Genomic DNA, 16,346 nt, shown 5'->3' on the forward strand with positions numbered 1-16,346 from the left:
ACTGTATTTTTAACTGTTGTAAAATAGGGAATTTTAGTAGGTACAGTTTGTGAGACAAGGGTGAAAAAAGCTGCATCTGCTAAACTTCTCTCTTCTACTGAACTATTAAAGATGTACAAGGCCCACTGATTCTCTGTATTCAGAGCAGCAGCAAGATAGGATTGACTTCAGAGTACCAGGGGGGAGAGAGAGAAAGAGAGAGAGAGAGAGGAAGGAAGGAAGGAAGGAAGGAAGGAAGGAAGGCATTTCAAGGCTGGGTGCTCCCTCAAGGGTCAGGTTAATAGAAGGCGCAGGGCAAGGAGAGCCAACCATCTGAAAACAGACAGGTGAATGAAAATGTAAAAAATAAAATTATGGAAAAAATATTGTAGGGAAAGGTGCAATAAAATGTCTCTGGATCATACCTGTAGCCAGCATATCACTCATCAACCTCTTAGGGCTTCCCTCTTCAGAGATTTCTGGGAGATGTTTGGGGCTAATGGGATCGGGGCAGCCCAAATTTTCAGTTGTGCTGGGATTGCTGCTCAGCATGATGGAGTTAAGGAGTAAGTTTTTTTCAGTGTGAACTAGCTAAGCGAACCACTAGAAAATGGCTCCTTAAGCAAGAAGATTTGCTATGTTCAGGACTTAACTGGAACTACCTAATTGCAACCCACAACCTATAAACACCATAATTGTACCCCAATCACATGTATACTAAAGCTGCAGTTGAGCTCTAGATGGAAACTTGCCTGGGATCAGCTGGCATATCCCATGGCTCACTAGCCACAGAACAATATAAAAACAGATTTATGTTCTTTATCCATTTATTTATTTATTGAAATTATGTTCTCAGAGTGGTTTACAAAAAAATACACTAATGTATAATAAAGCTCCAAGCATAAAATTACATATACCTAGCAACATTAACACCAACAAAAAGAAGAAGGTATACAAGACCCCTTCTACCACTACCCATCCATTAAAAAAAGAGCTTAAAGCATTTTTAATTTATAGGCTTCCATCTGCCATTTGTAAGCCAGTATGGAAGATGACAAGTGAACCTTTGTAGTCAGTGAGTTCCATAACAGGGGTGCCATAACAGGGAACCAGAGGCCATTCTTGGTAGTGACGCCCTCCCTGTGAAACACCCTCCCATCAGACATCAAGGAGATAAAGAACTACACAACTTTTAGAGGACATCTGAAGGCAGCCCTTTATTGGGATGTTTTTATTATGTTTTTATATGTGTTGGAAGCTGCTCAGAACAACCCAGTCAGATGGGCGGGCTATAAATAATAAGATCACCATAATCATCACTAAAAAGGTGCTAAATCTTGCCCTAATAAGACAGCTTCATCTGCCAACTTCAGTGCACAATATGTAGCTCCATGTACATAATCCTATTTACTGATAATGAACTTATTATCCAAGTGCTTATTTCTTACATCACTAAAATGTGTACGCTCAAATGAGAGGTATCAGCTGGCAAGGGAGAATTCCAGTCTTTATAGAAAAACAAAATATATTTAGGAAAAATAACCCTACTGGGGAGTTGGGGGACGGACGGACCCAAAATAACCCAATGAAGACTCATCAGGCTCAGTGAATACAAGATGTTGACTGACAGTTGGGTGTGCGTGTGTATGTGGAAAACCAGAAGCAAGGGGGAGGAGAATCCTGAACAGGAGTATTCTTCACGCATTGTTTTGTTGTCTTCATTTTATGGTAGTTGTCCCTGATAAATCACTTTCCCCTTGTCTTTTGGGGATCCCTTGTTAATGCTGTTCTAGTGTTGCTACTCTAATTCCCTCCTTGAAGAGCTCCCTGCTTGAGATCTCTAAAAGTTGATCAATTCCCTTCAGTTCACACCCCGTATATGTAATATTTTTTTGCTCCAACATGTATTACTCCCCACTTGTTCACATTGAATTGCATTTGCTGTAATACTGCCTGTTCACCCAGTTCGCAGCTATCCGTTTGGAGTTCTTTGCAACCACATGGTGTCATCAGCAAACCTGGACAGCTCACTGCTCACCCCTAACCTCCCAAGTTGGAAGTACTCCCAGATTGTGTACCTGCTCTTTCAGGATCAGGAGTGTAACTTCATTAAGAGCAGGCAACCTCCCATCCATCTAGTCTAGGGAACCACCCACTAGCAGTGCCTGGTTTATCTGGATTGAGCTTCCGTTTAATGGTTCCTATCAAGTACATTACCGAGGCAAGATAATGGTCCAGCATGTCCACTGCAACACCTGCAGATGTAAAGGAGAAGCAGAGCTGTGTGTCATCAGCAGATTGCTGACAATGTACTCTAAAACTCCAGATAACCCCACAGCGTTTTCATGTAGATGTTAAACAGCATGGAGGATACAATTGAACCCTGAGGATCACTACACTGAAGGCTCCACAGGGCTGAAGAGCACTCCCCAAATATCACCCTCTGGAAATGATCATACAAGTAGGACCAGAACCAGCACAACATTATGCAACCACCCCTAACTTGGACACTGCCCCAGAAAGATCCCATATTGAATGCCGCTTTATAGGATTGCCATGTGTCCTCTCTTTCCAGGACACGTCCTCTTTTTCAGGGGTAAAATTTGAGACAAATTGCAGTTATTTGCTTTGAATATGACTATGGCTGTCATGTTGTTGTTGTTTAGTCGTTTAGTCGTGTCCGACTCTTCGTGACCCCATGGATCAGAGCATGCCAGGCACTCCTGTCTTCCACTGCCTCCCGCAGTTTGGTTAAACTCATGCTGGTAGCTTCGAGAACATTGTCCAATAATCTCGTCCTCTGTCGTCCCCTTCTCCTTATGCCCTCCATCTTTCCCAACATCAGGGTCTTTTCCAGGGAGTCTTCTTTTCTCATGAGGTGGCCAAAGTATTGGAGTCTCAGCTTCAGGATCTGTCCTTCCAGTGAGCACTCAGGGCTGATTTCCTTAAGAATGGATCGGTTTGATCTTCTTGCAGTCCATGGGACTCTCAGGTGGCTCCTCCAGCACCATAATTCAAAAGCATCAATTTTTCGGTGATCAGCCTTCTTTATGGTCCAGCTCTCACTTCCATACATCACTACTGGGAAAACCATAGCTTTAACTATACTGATTGTATGGCTGTCAGGCAACCTCTTTTTTGCTCTCCAAAATATGGCAACCCTACTGAGAGGTCAAGGAGAATTAATGGACAAATTTCCCCTGTATCTCTCCTGACAGAGGTCGTCATACAATGTAACCAAAGCAGTTTCTGTGCCAAAAATGGGCCTTCTGTGTCTTCTGATTTGCAATGGCAGAGGGGTAATGTGCTCTAGCTTCAACCCATTTTACTGCCTTCTCTCTAGAATGTTTCTGGGCTCATTTTGGTCCAGAAGCAATAGGAAAGGTAGAGAGTAGGGGTAGCTGGAACTGGTGCTTTGCTTTCTAGCATGCCCAGTGAAACCACTGTTTTGTGTTTAAAAGAAAATGAAGGGGAGCAGGAACTCACTGCAACCTGGTAAGCATGGGGGGAATAGTTGGGAGCATTGAGGGGTTATCTATTTTAATTTGTGAGGGTAGTGGTGTGTGATGTTGCTTGGATATATTTGTATAGAGTTCATGAAGCGTTAGGTGGATTTTTGTGGGTGGGTGGGAATATTTCCTGGATGGTTTTTGATTTTGGGAAAGGCAGGATTTTGCCTGAGCAGGGTCTTTTGGGGAGAAAGTGGTAGGAATGTGTGTATGACAATTCCCCCTATTTGAAAATATGCCCACCCAAAAAGGTTGTCAGACTTTGCTGTACTCTTCCATATCTAAAGCAGTGTTTCCCAACCGGTGTTCCACGGCACACTACTGTGCCGTGAGACATTGGCTGGTGTGCCGTGGGAGGGAGGCGGGCGAGTCGGGCGGTGAGAGGCGGCGGCGGCGAGGATCCGCGTCGAGCCGGGGGCGGCTCCGCGGTGGTGGTGCCGAGCGGCGGGGCAGCGCGTGCAAAAGGGAGGAGCGCGAGACAGCGGAGGAGGAGGAGGCCGGCATGTCCGGGCAGCAGCAGCAGCAACAGCAGCAGCAACTCCCGGCGACGGCTCCTCCTCCGCCCGCTAGCGCCGCCACCACCACAACAGCCGCTGCCGCCTCAGTTGCCGCCGTCCCTCAGTCCCTCGCTCTGCTGCCTCCTCCCACCCCCAAAGCTTGGAGGTTCCCCGGCAAGGGGGAGGGAAAAAACTTTCACTTTCGTGCGTCCCTCCCGGCGTGACGCTGCGCGCTGACATCACGGGGCGGGACTTTAATGGTGGTGTGCCGCGAGATTTTTTTCAGTAAACAGGTGTGCCGTTGCCCAAAAAAGTTTGGGAAACACTGATCTAAAGTGTTGTTCACCATGCATGTATATCAGCATATATGACAATCTGTATTCATTGATCTGTGTATAATAATTTTTAAGGCTACATCCCATTTCTTCCAAAGACATGTTTTCCTTGTAGAAATGTCAAATTAGAAGGTATACTTAAAGACACCATATTTTTGTGTTCAGCTAAGATAAGAAATCATTTCCCCAATCCCTCTCCCTTAAGTATTGTATCTTTTAGATTGTAGGCTAGAGGGCAGGAACTGTTGTATCCCTGACATTTGTAAGCCGCGCTGGGAGCCTTTTTTGGCTGAAGAGTAGTATAAAAATGACTTCAATGGGAAAAAAAATAGTAGCTGGAGGAATAGAAACCATTCAAGTTGTGGAGGAGAGTGGTAGAAGGGAGGCCCTCGCTCTGGTTCTATCTGCTTACATAGAATCATAGAGTTGGAAGAGACCCCAAGGGCCATCGAGTCCAACCCCCTGCCAAGCAGGAAACACCATCAGAGCACTCCTGACATATGGTTGTCAAGCCTCTGCTTAAAGACCTCCAAAGTAGGAGACTCCACCACACTCCTTGGCAGCAAATTCCACTGTCGAACAGCTCTTACTGTCAGGAAGTTCTTCCTAATGTTTAGGTGGAATCTTCTTTCTTGTAGTTTGGATCCATTGCTCCGTGTCCGCTTCTCTGGAGCAGCAGAAAACAACCTTTCTCCCTCCTCTATGTGACATCCTTTTATATATTTGAACATGGCTATCATATCACCCCTTAACCTCCTCTTCTCCAGGCTAAACATGCCCAGCTCCCTTAGCCGTTCCTCATAAGGCATCGTTTCCAGGCCTTTGACCCTTTTGGTTGCCCTCCTCTGGACACGTTCCAGTTTGTCCGTGTCCTTCTTGAACTGTGGTGCCCAGAACTGGACACAGTACTCCAGGTGAGGTCTGACCAGAGCAGAATACAGTGGCACTATTACTTCCCTTGATCTAGATGCTATACTCCTATTGATGCAGCCCAGAATTGCATTGGCTTTTTTAGCTGCCGTGTCACACTGTTGGCTCATGTCAAGTTTGTGGTCAACCAAGACTCCTAGATCCTTTTCACATGTACTGCTCTCAAGCCAGGTGTCACCCAGGTGTCCTAGTGTGTGTTGAGCGGAAGGAACAATTTTGCACATGTCCAGAGGAACTGGACATGTTGTTGTTAGTTTATGTGTGCCAGTGCAAAGCCCAAGCCCTAGTCCTGGTTACACCTGGCTTTAAGGAAGCCTGCCTTAACCTCAGGCTTTAAGCTTTACTTCTTTAACCAAATTGATATACTGCTTCATTTTAAGTAGAACCTCTAAGCAGTTTGCAAAAAAATCTAGCTCTTGGCCACTTCTTATGGCATCTTGTACTGAATTATCTTGCTGCGGTTTAAGACCAGTTTAAGACTGCCCAGGCAGGTAGCCCGCAAACCCTCCCTGTCTCCTTCAGTTCAGCATTTCAGCATTGGGCCATACACAGCTGAACTAAACCTGGATCAGGGATGGCAACTTGAATAAAATATGGTGGGGGGGGGGCTATAAGCCCCACCCTGCACAATTGATCACATGACATGACACACCCACACCATTTGAATGGGAATGGCAATTTATTTTGGAGGGGGGCAGTGCCCTCAAATATTTTTTGGAGGTGTGTGCAAAGGGAACTTGGCCCCTAGGAGTTGGCTTCTATGACCTAGACCAAGTGTTAGTAGAACTGAGTGTGAGGAGAGCATTTCCAGGAAGGTTCAAGATTTATCTTGCCAGATTGTCAAAGCTGTTGTAGAATCCATGCTGGTTCTGCTTCGGTAAAACTTGTTCTTCTATATGCTTGGTTATTTCTTCTTTAGCAGTACTTTCCACTAGTTTTCAGGGGACAGAAATTAAACTAACTGACCTGTAATTTCCAGAATCCTTCAGAATGGCTCCTGGCATCCAAAGAGCAACAATAACCACCCCCTCCAACTTGTACCAAGTACCATGATCATCCCTTGATAAGATGCCAAATCTATGTCAAAAAATGTTTAACATCATGCCAAAGTCATGTTTGGGTCTTGATTTGAATGGTGCCTGGCTCCTAATTTTTTTATATAGATCTCCATTTCCACCTCAGAAACCTTTGAGCCTAGTCTGCTATTTTGATTCACAGTGGTGCCCAGTGTCCATAGTGATGAAGTCTACTGCCCCAACTGAGGAACGCTTGGGCCATCTTTGGTGATGATATCATGAGAGGCAGCCAAACCTATGCCTAAAAATGGGTGATGCCATGCCAAAGCAGAACCTATGGAGAACAAACAGATGAATGGACAAACTACTTTCCAAAATATGCAGTCTGGAGGCTCCCACAAAATGAAAAGAATCAAAGACATAAACTAACCAAATAAATACAAGCATTAAAACTTGTATTTATATACCTCTTTGCAGCAAGGATGTGGAATCTTTTTTTTTAGCCTGAGGTCTGCATCCCATTCCCTTCTGGACAATTTTCTAGGGGTCACATGCCAGCAGAGGACAAGGCCAGAGGCTAAAGTGGGCTAAGAAACAGGTGTGAATTTCATCTTTGTGCAGTAGGCTAATTTCTACACATACTATCCTCCATCTAGACAAGCATTGTCAGAGTTTGAGGTTATGTTCCATCCAAGCAAAAACATTCAAGGAGGATGCAAAGCAGGGCCAATAGAAATGGGATGTGACTGGTGAAGAAGTATGGCCTGGGAGAGAATCCCCAGGGTCAGATAGAGAGTCCTGGAGGGCTGCATTTGGTGCCCAGGGCTGAAGTTCCTCATCCCTGCCTTAGAGTGTTTGGAACGCTTCAAGATGCATGGGCCTGGTTTAGACATTATAGTAAACTATAGTTTAGCACTAAACAAATGAGTCTGGGTGAAACTTGGGCTCACATACTATGGCCTCCCTTCTATTCCTCTGATGCAGTTGTGAAGAGGGGATTGGAAGCACCCACTTTACTGTTTTAAATTAACTGCAGTTTGTCATTTTGCCCAATGTGAGCTACGTAACTATGGTTAGTTTCAATTACAATTGCTTGAAACAAGCCAGGATGAGAAACCATGCTTTGATCTTGACTTGTTTCTATAAACAAATGTTTATACTAACCACAACTTGGCTCAGTGCAGTTGTGATGATAAACTATGGTTAATTTAAAGCAGGAAGTGGATGTATCCAATCACCTCATCATGCTTTCAGAGGGGAGGGGGAGCACATGAGCCTGAGGTTTGTCCAGTGTTGTTTGTGTAGCACTCTACTGTGGTTTAGCACTACTGTATCTTCGAATTGGGCCATAATCTCAATCTTCCTTAGAACAGTCCTGTAAGGTCAGTACCTGGCAGCTGAAGTATAACTGTGGGAGAGCTGATTCTGAGAGACAGTAATTTACTTTAATCTGTCTGGTGTATTTATAGCTGAGGTGAGATTTGAACTAGGGATTTCCTGACTCACAGATTACACTAAAATACACGAGCTCTACTTAGTACATGCCATGGCTAATGCACAAACCCAGTAAATTTATAACTAAAGCTATTCAGTATGTAGAACCTATGAGCTGACCAGAGGTATAAATGCTTAACCATAATCACATGCATTCAGAAGCAGAGGAGGATGGGACACTGTGCCCTGCCTTAGTAACTTTATTCAGATTCAGAATGTATCTTTTAAAAGTGGTGAGCTAAGTACAACCTAGTTGGCCAATTAACATTATTAAAATGCCTAAAAAGTCATTCAGTATATCCAAAGCTACACGGAGCAGATTTTGAGTGTGCACAGAGAGTAGTATTTAAAATATGGGAACTAAAGAAAAGCTACAGGAAAAAAAACAGCATAACAATCATGAGCAGCAACAAATAAAGCACTATGAAAGAAGCTTGTCAGAATGAAAATGCTGTTGCAATCTTCCTAAATGACCCTGTTCCTTGTTGCCACTAAGATCCCTTAAAATAGATGTAAGGAACCTTGGACCGCCCAGAGGTTGCTGCTCACTGACCATGCTTGATAGGTCTGGTGGGAGTTGTTCAGCAACATCTGGAGAGACAGTTCCCCTTAAAACAAAGGTGGGATTCAGAGCAAGGACTCCTTTCATGACATCTGTGTATGGATTGAAGGCATTTCCTGAGAGAACCTGGAACTAGAGCATTTAGGGATTCAGAGGTCAACCCAGCTCTTTTAATTGTGTTGAGAACAGATGGGCAGCCAGTGGCGATCTTTTGACACTAGTGTTCCGTTTGAGTCACTTCTGCTTGGAATTGAACTGCTCTGTTCTGAATTATTCAAATACAGAGTGTGTTAGAGTAGTCCCACATAGAGGTTTACCAGATGTTGTTTCCCAGTAACCCTGGTTGGGCTTCCATGGCTAGGAAACATACACTTCCAGAGAACCAGGGGAAGAGGAGGAATGGAAGGTAGAAGCACAAAAAACATTTTGTTTACAGTGAGGGGGGAAAGTATTTGATCCCCTGCTAAATCTGCCTGTTTGCCCTCTGATGAAGAAATGACTAGTCCATATTTTTAATGGTAGGTTTATTGTAGCTGGGAGAGACAGAGTAACAACAGGAACCCCCCCCCCCGAGAAACCCAGAAGACAAAAGTCAGAGATCGATGTGCATTACAATGAGTGAAAGTCAGATCCCAGGCTACCTGGTATCTTCACTGTATGTAATGAGCTGAGATTAGAAGCACCTGCTGTAAGGGAGAGGTCTTACCTGTAATCCTAGCTCATTACAGTACCTGTACAAAAGACAGAGGCAATCAATCCAGCAGATTCTAAAGTAGCCAAAGTCCAAAGAGCTGTCCAAGGATGTCAGGGACAAGATTGTAGACCTGCAACAGGCTGGACTGGGCTACAAGACTATTGCCAAGCAGCTTGGTGAGAAGGTGACAACAGTTGGTGCAATAATTCACAAATGGAAGAAACACAAAATAACTGTCAACCTCCCTTGGTTTGGGGCTCCATGCAAGATCTCATCTTGTGGAGTTGCAATGATCATGAGAACGGCGATGAAGCAGCCCAGAACTACACAGGGGGAACTTGTCAATGATCTCAGGGCAGCTGGGACCATAGTCACCATGAAAACTGTTGGTAACACATTACGCCATGAAGGACTGAGATCTTGCAGAGCCAGCAAGGTCCCCTTGCTCAAGACAGCACAGGTACAGACCCATCATCAGTTTGCCAATGCACATCTGAATGACCCGGAGGAGAACTGGGTGAAAGCGTTGTGGCCAGATGAGACCAAAATCGAGCTCTTTGGCGTCAACTCAACTCGCCGTGTTTGGAGGAGGAGGAATGCTGCCTACGACCCAAAGAACACCACCCCCACTGTCAAACATGGAGGGGGACATATTATGGTTTGGGGTGTTTTTCTGCTAAGGGGGCATGACACCTTCACCACATCGAAGCGACGATGGACGGGACCATGTATCATCCAATGGAGGTGAGCACCTCCTTCCCTCAGCCAGGGCATTGAAAATGGGTCGAGGATGGGTATTCCAGCATGACAATGACCCAAAACACACTGCCAAGGCAACAAAGGAGTGGCTCAAGAAGAAGCACATTAAGGTCCTGGAGTGGCCTAGCCAGTCTCCAGACCTTAATCCCATCAAAAATCTGTGGAGGGAGCTCAAGGTTTGATTAGCTACACATCAGCCTTGAAATCTTACTGACTTGGAGAGGATCTGCAAAGATGAGTGAGACAAAATACCTCCTGAGATGTGTGCAAACCTGGTGGCCACCTACAAGAAACGTCTGACCTATGTAATTGCCAACAATAAGAAATACTTATTTCACTCATTATAATGCGCATCAATCTCTGACTTTTGTCTTCTGGGTTTCTGGGGGTTTTCGTGTTGTTATTCTGTCTCTCACAGCTACAATAAACCTACCATTAAAATTATGGACTGGTCATTCCTTCGTCAGGGGGCAAACGGGCAAATTTAGCAGGGGATCAAATACTCCCCCCCCCCTCACTGTAAGTTGTTGGGAAACTGCCAGGGAGATAGTGTCCATCATGAGCCCCCAAGCCGGAGTTCTGGACGTCCATCGGCCTCCCGTACTCACGCAGATCCAACAGTTAGGGGCACAAAGCCTTTGGAAATTCCTGGCATCATTCCTAGGCTGGTGCACCCTCTTTATCAGCAGAAAACGCAGCCGAAAGCTTGCATCACAGAAGAGCAGAAGAGCATAATTTACAGACTTTATTTAGCGTTTAACAGAACAAAAGAAAACGCGTCCATTCTGTCAGCGTGTCTGAGCCGACTGAAAACGAAAGGAAAAACAGCAAGCATAAACATCCTGTGAATAGGACATGCGCAGACTCTGTTGCTTACAAAAGCCTGCTCCCTTTTAAGGTGGAACGGAAATATCCTAACATCCTCCCCCTTTCCGTGTAACCTGTTGTACCTGTGGTTCACCCAATTGCAACCTTTGTACATAAACCTTAAGTTGTTCTTTGTTAACAACCTTAGACAACAGATCAGCAGGTATTTCATTTCCTGCCATGTAGGACACCTGAATCAGTCCTTTCTGAATACACTCTCTTGCACGATGTAGCTTAATCTGCAAGTACTTGGTTCTCTGCTTGCAACTCTCGGAGTTCAGCAAAGCTAAACACGATCTATTGTCTTGATACACTTGTACAGGACATTTCACAGACACCCTGATGTCCTTAAACAGTTGCATCAACCATTCACAATCCATGAGTGAAAATGACAGAGCATTGAGTTCTGCTTCACAGGAACTTAGGCTCACTGTTGTCTGCTTCTTGCACAACCAGTCAAACAGGCAGTGGTTGTACATGTAGCATACTCCAGAAGTGCTTGTACCATCCGTGGTGTCACTTCCAAAACTTGCATCAGCAAAGATTTCAAGACCTCCAGTCTTCTGACTGGTGAACCTCAGCCTGTAGTGCATAGTCCCTTTCAAATAGCGGGCTATGCGCTTCAGAGCTTTCCAATCCTGAACCGTAGGATTGTTGGCATGTCTGCTAAGCAGATTACAGCTCACAGCTATGTCAGGTCTTGAACATCTGGCAATGAAATTCAGCTTGCCTAGAATGCATCTGTATAGCGTTGTGTCAGAAAACGCTTCAGCAGTACTGTCTACCTGGTAACCTGTCACCATCGGTGTGTCTGCTGGGTTTGCATCAACCAAATTCAACCTGGTTAATACATCAGCAATTTTCTGTGTTTGGTGTACCAGAAAATTACCTGCTTGGTCTCTCTCCACCTGCAGAGAAAGATAGTTGGATACCTCACCAAGATCTTTCATGTCAAAGTGCTCCTTCAGTTGAGCTAGGGTGCTTTGGTAAAAAGCCTGATTCTTCCAAAACATCAGAAGATCATCAACAAAACATAAACAATACAGTTTGTTTTGCCCCTCCTCCTTGACAAACACACATGGATCAGCTTTGCCCTGGTGAAAACCTAGAGAAAGCAATGTCTCAGTGAGTTTTGTGTTCCAACACCTGGCACTCTGCTTAAGACCATATAAGGATTTCCGCAGTTTACAGACCATACCCTTCTGTATCTCCATCCCATCAGGTGGAAGCATGAACAGCTCCTCCCCCAAAACCCCGTACAAAAAAGCTGTATTAATGTCGTGGTGGGAAACATGCAGTTTCTCCTCCGCAGCGACCTTGAGCATCAGCCGAATGCTCTCATATTTGACTGTGGGTGAGTAGGTCTCGTGGTAATCCTGTCCTGGTACCTGTGAAAAACCTCTGGCAACCAATCTGGCTTTGTGTCTGACTACCTTGCCATTCTGGTCTGTCTTGGCCTTGAAGACCCATTTGCTGCCAACCAGTCTCATTCCTGGGACTACCGGTACCAATTCCCAAGTTTGGTTCCTGTTCAAGGAATCAACTTCAGCCTTCATGGCATTAAGCCAAGGCTCAGCATCTTTAGAGGTCAACTCCTGAACCTCTTTGAAGCTTGAAGGTTCCCATACCTTCTCTGAGCTACTAAGAACAGCAGTTGCTGTCTTAGCAAACTCATCAGCATACCTCTTTGGAGGTCTGCCCTTGGTCGCCCTTTCAGACCTACGTACTAGACGCAAGTCTTCTGGACTCATCTCCTCTTTCTTAGGAGAAAAGTGACCAATGGTGAACAGTGGTTCTTCCAGTTCATTGCCAGACGCATCAGATGGTCTGACTGAGGCTTTTGCGCTCTGGTAGTCTGCTGTGTCGTCACTGTCACTGACATCAGCAGCAGCAGCAGCGCCGCCCACTGAACTGGAATCCGAACTCTGATCATCATCATCCTCATCCTCATCATCATCATCCTCATCCTCATCAGCAGCAGCTTTCTCATCTTTAGCTGCTTGCTTGACATCACCTTCATCCTCCTCTGGGTAACTCTGGAAAATTCCCACATTTTCCCCCCACTTAGGATTGTACTCAACACTCCTTGTGAACTTAATGGACTTAGAGTCAGTCATCCATACCCTGTATGCACCTTTTTCGTACCCCATGAACAAACCATGTGCCCCACGCTTCCCAAGCTTGTTGGTTTGTTGTGTGCGTACCCACATGTCAGAACCAAAAATTCTCATGTGTTTGGTATTGGGTTTCTTGCCAAACATCTTTTCATAGGGGGTACAACCAATGGGTGATGACAATCTGCGATTAACGGTGTAAACCAAATTCCCTAGAGCCTCCCCCCAAAACTTATCAGGGAGATTGGCATCATGCAACAAGGTCTTGATTCCTTGCAGCAATGTCTGATTTGCTCTCTCCGCAAGCCCATTCATCCATGGCGATCTGGGCGTTGACATGTCATGCTGGATTCCCTTCTCAGTCAGGAAAGCTTCAAACTGCTGAGAAGTAAACTCCCCGCCCCGATCAGTAAATAAACAAGAAATACGTTTACCGTGCACATTCTCCAACCAAGCACAGAATGCCTTAAACTTTGGAAACGCTTGCGATTTCTGTTCGAGCAAATACACATGAATGTACCTGGAAAAAGAATCAATCAGAACCATGAAGTACCTTGCTCCTCCTATAGAGGGCGCTAGTGGCCCTACCAGGTCTGCATGCACTAGCTGGTAGGGTTTGGAAGCCTGCCTGCTAGACTCCTTGCCTTTTGGAGCAACCTTCACCTTGTTCTCTGCACAAGATACACATTTCATGTGAAATTTACAGGGTTTGATGTTCAAACCTTCAACCACCTCTGGCATCTTGGCCAGTGCCTTCCAAGAGAGGTGACAAAACCTTCGATGCGCATCATGAATGCAACCTGCATGAAGAACTTTGTTAGTTTGTGCAACACAACAAGAATCAGCATTATTCACAACAACAGTGTCATCATAAGTTATATGGAACAAACCATCCATAAACTTTGCATGCAAATAGTCCTCTTTGCCTTTACTGATGACACAGACGCTCCTCTTGAAGGAAATCTGAAAACCACGTCCAGTAAGCTGTGGGACGCTCAACAAGTTGCTCGCAGCTCCTGGAACATACAGTACACCGCTGATGGTTGTGTGCAGACTTGCAAGTTTCACAGTCCCTTCTCCTGCAATCTGCAACGTCCTTCCATCAGCCAGGTGGATCTCACCTTCCTGAGGCTTGAAGGAGATAAAGAGATGCCGATCCTTCGAGATGTGGCGCGTGCAGCCTGAATCAACAACAAAGTCGCCTTTGGCTGTTGGAGCAGTCTTTACAGCAAGCAAACCCTTTTGCAGCTTGCCCCCCTGCTGCTCCTGGCCAGCAGACGTGCCTTTAGTCTTTGGTGAAGCTGTGCCAGCAAGCAAAACCTTGCTTTCCACTGGCGTGGGCTTTTGCAGCTTGCCCCCCTGCTTCTGGCCATCTGCAGACGTGCCTTTAGCCTTTGGTGAAGCTGTGCCAGTAAACAACGCTTTGTTTTTCCCTTGCGCGGGCTCTTCACCCTCCCTCTGCTCCTGGCCATCTGCAGGTGTCTGCCTGTGGCTCTGTTTACCTTTGCCTTTCCGGCCTCTGCAAAGGCGATGGCCTTGGTTCCCATGAGAACCAGAGCTCTCAGCTGCCGACTCCTTGGCTCCCCCTGGAGGCTGGAATGCTGCCTGGGATGACGTGACGGTCAGCTCCCCCTGCAGCTTGCAACCGGTGCCCTCAGCATCCCTGCACTCATTCGCATTCTGGGAAACAGCTAGGACCTCCGATGCAGTCAAACTCTGGGCTGGGATTACTGGCAAATGAGCTTTTTTTAAAGCAGTCCACATTGCACGTGCAGTGGTGTTGCCAGCCAGCGTCTTAATTTCCTCAAGAGATACGGATAGGACTATTATGTCAATCGCTTTCGAATCAGCTGATCTCCATTTCTCTGTCAGAGGAACTGGGGGGGTTTCAGAAACAACATGCCACACCCCAAACTGACGCAGTAAACTCTCACACCATTTTGCCCAGGGTTCATAATTCTGCCCATCCAACTTAGGACACGGAGCAGTTTCTGAGGTCTGTAAGAGATCCATCTCAGCTTTTTACTTGAGCCGTGAGCCCTGTTTTAACTTGAAGGACTCCTTATCTTGGCAGCCCATTAATCACGAAGCCTTTTTGGCGCAGCTCCCAGGCCAATTAAGCCTTGCCGTAGATCAAAGGCTCTTTGCTTTCGCTTTTCCTCCCTTTGCTTTCGCTTTTCCCCCCTTCATACCTCAAACGCAGTCTGTTGCAGCTTTACTCTCCTGTAGGTGCCGTGAATCTGGGCCCGAAACCTTTGTTGTTGGGAAACTGCCAGGGAGATAGTGTCCATCATGAGCCCCCAAGCCGGAGTTCTGGACGTCCATCGGCCTCCCGTACTCACGCAGATCCAACAGTTAGGGGCACAAAGCCTTTGGAAATTCCTGGCATCATTCCTAGGCTGGTGCACCCTCTTTATCAGCAGAAAACGCAGCCGAAAGCTTGCATCACAGAAGAGCAGAAGAGCATAATTTACAGACTTTATTTAGCGTTTAACAGAACAAAAGAAAACGCGTCCATTCTGTCAGCGTGTCTGAGCCGACTGAAAACGAAAGGAAAAACAGCAAGCATAAACATCCTGTGAATAGGACATGCGCAGACTCTGTTGCTTACAAAAGCCTGCTCCCTTTTAAGGTGGAACGGAAATATCCTAACATAAGTAGCATGAGGTTGTGACACAGATGAACAAAGGACTGAAATTCTAAAGCATAGACTGCCATTGTTTTGTCTTTTCCCCAGGTTCCAAGTGGAAGATACAGTGTCAGCTTTACCTTTGGATTTCTCTGTCTTCTTTCGTCTTATGTCATAACCTTAACGATTATTAATGTGGGGGTGGGGATTTTTTTTTTTTTTGCCTGCAGGGCTTCTTGTATAAGAATATTAGCACTGAAAGCTGAATGCGGTCTTTCTGTCAGTGGTTTATTGAACTTTCACAACCATATATTTTGCAGTGTATCTTCAGGATCCTGTTTTTCTTTGTTTCTTTCTTTTGAAGAAAGTTTTAACTCTTACTGCTGAACAAGATGAAAATTGAAATTGTGCTAGTGCCTGTTGAAGGCTAAGATACTAGGAGGAAGTTGTTTAGTACTTCTGGCAGTGATATAACTTCCTAGCTTGGCCTAAGGTGCACTTCAGGCGGGAATGAAAAATCTATCACTTATTTGCCCTCAGTTGCCTTCAATTGTACATAGACCTTTTCAGTGAATAACATTCTTACATCATATATATACACCTATGTATAAATTTAATAAATTTATATGCCACTCTTCAGCATAAAACTGCCAGGGCAGTGGACATTCAATTAAAAAATTATAATAAAAAAGCAAAAAAGCAGAGACAAACGAAGAACCTAACTAGTCACATCAGCAGCAACCTAAGCAAGGACTTCTGCTTGAGCAATGAGGATTTCTTTCCCCTGTGTGAGACCCTAGCTGGCACCCACTGTAATTGGCTCAGGGGTGGGTGGGAGAACCCCAGAACAGCACATAGAGAGAGGAGAGGGGAGATAATTATTTCTGGCAAGCAAGAATGCTTGGATGGAACAACTGGAATAATGTTGAATTCCACCCATTAACAGCAGCTCATAAAACAA

The 16,346-nt window shown here is 45.4% G+C and overlaps 1 protein-coding gene across 1 annotated transcript in view; it reads left to right on the forward strand.

Annotated features, from left to right (window-relative positions):
• LOC310707418 (uncharacterized protein) overlaps positions 1-16,346 on the forward strand; it is a gene marked incomplete at its 5' end in the record, with an annotated part of 471,308 nt that overhangs the window by 56,741 nt on the left and 398,221 nt on the right. The window lies entirely within an intron of this gene.

Source organism: Podarcis liolepis (assembly GCF_965112155.1).
Source record: "Podarcis liolepis genome assembly, chromosome: 5".
NCBI lineage: Eukaryota > Metazoa > Chordata > Lepidosauria > Squamata > Lacertidae > Podarcis > Podarcis liolepis.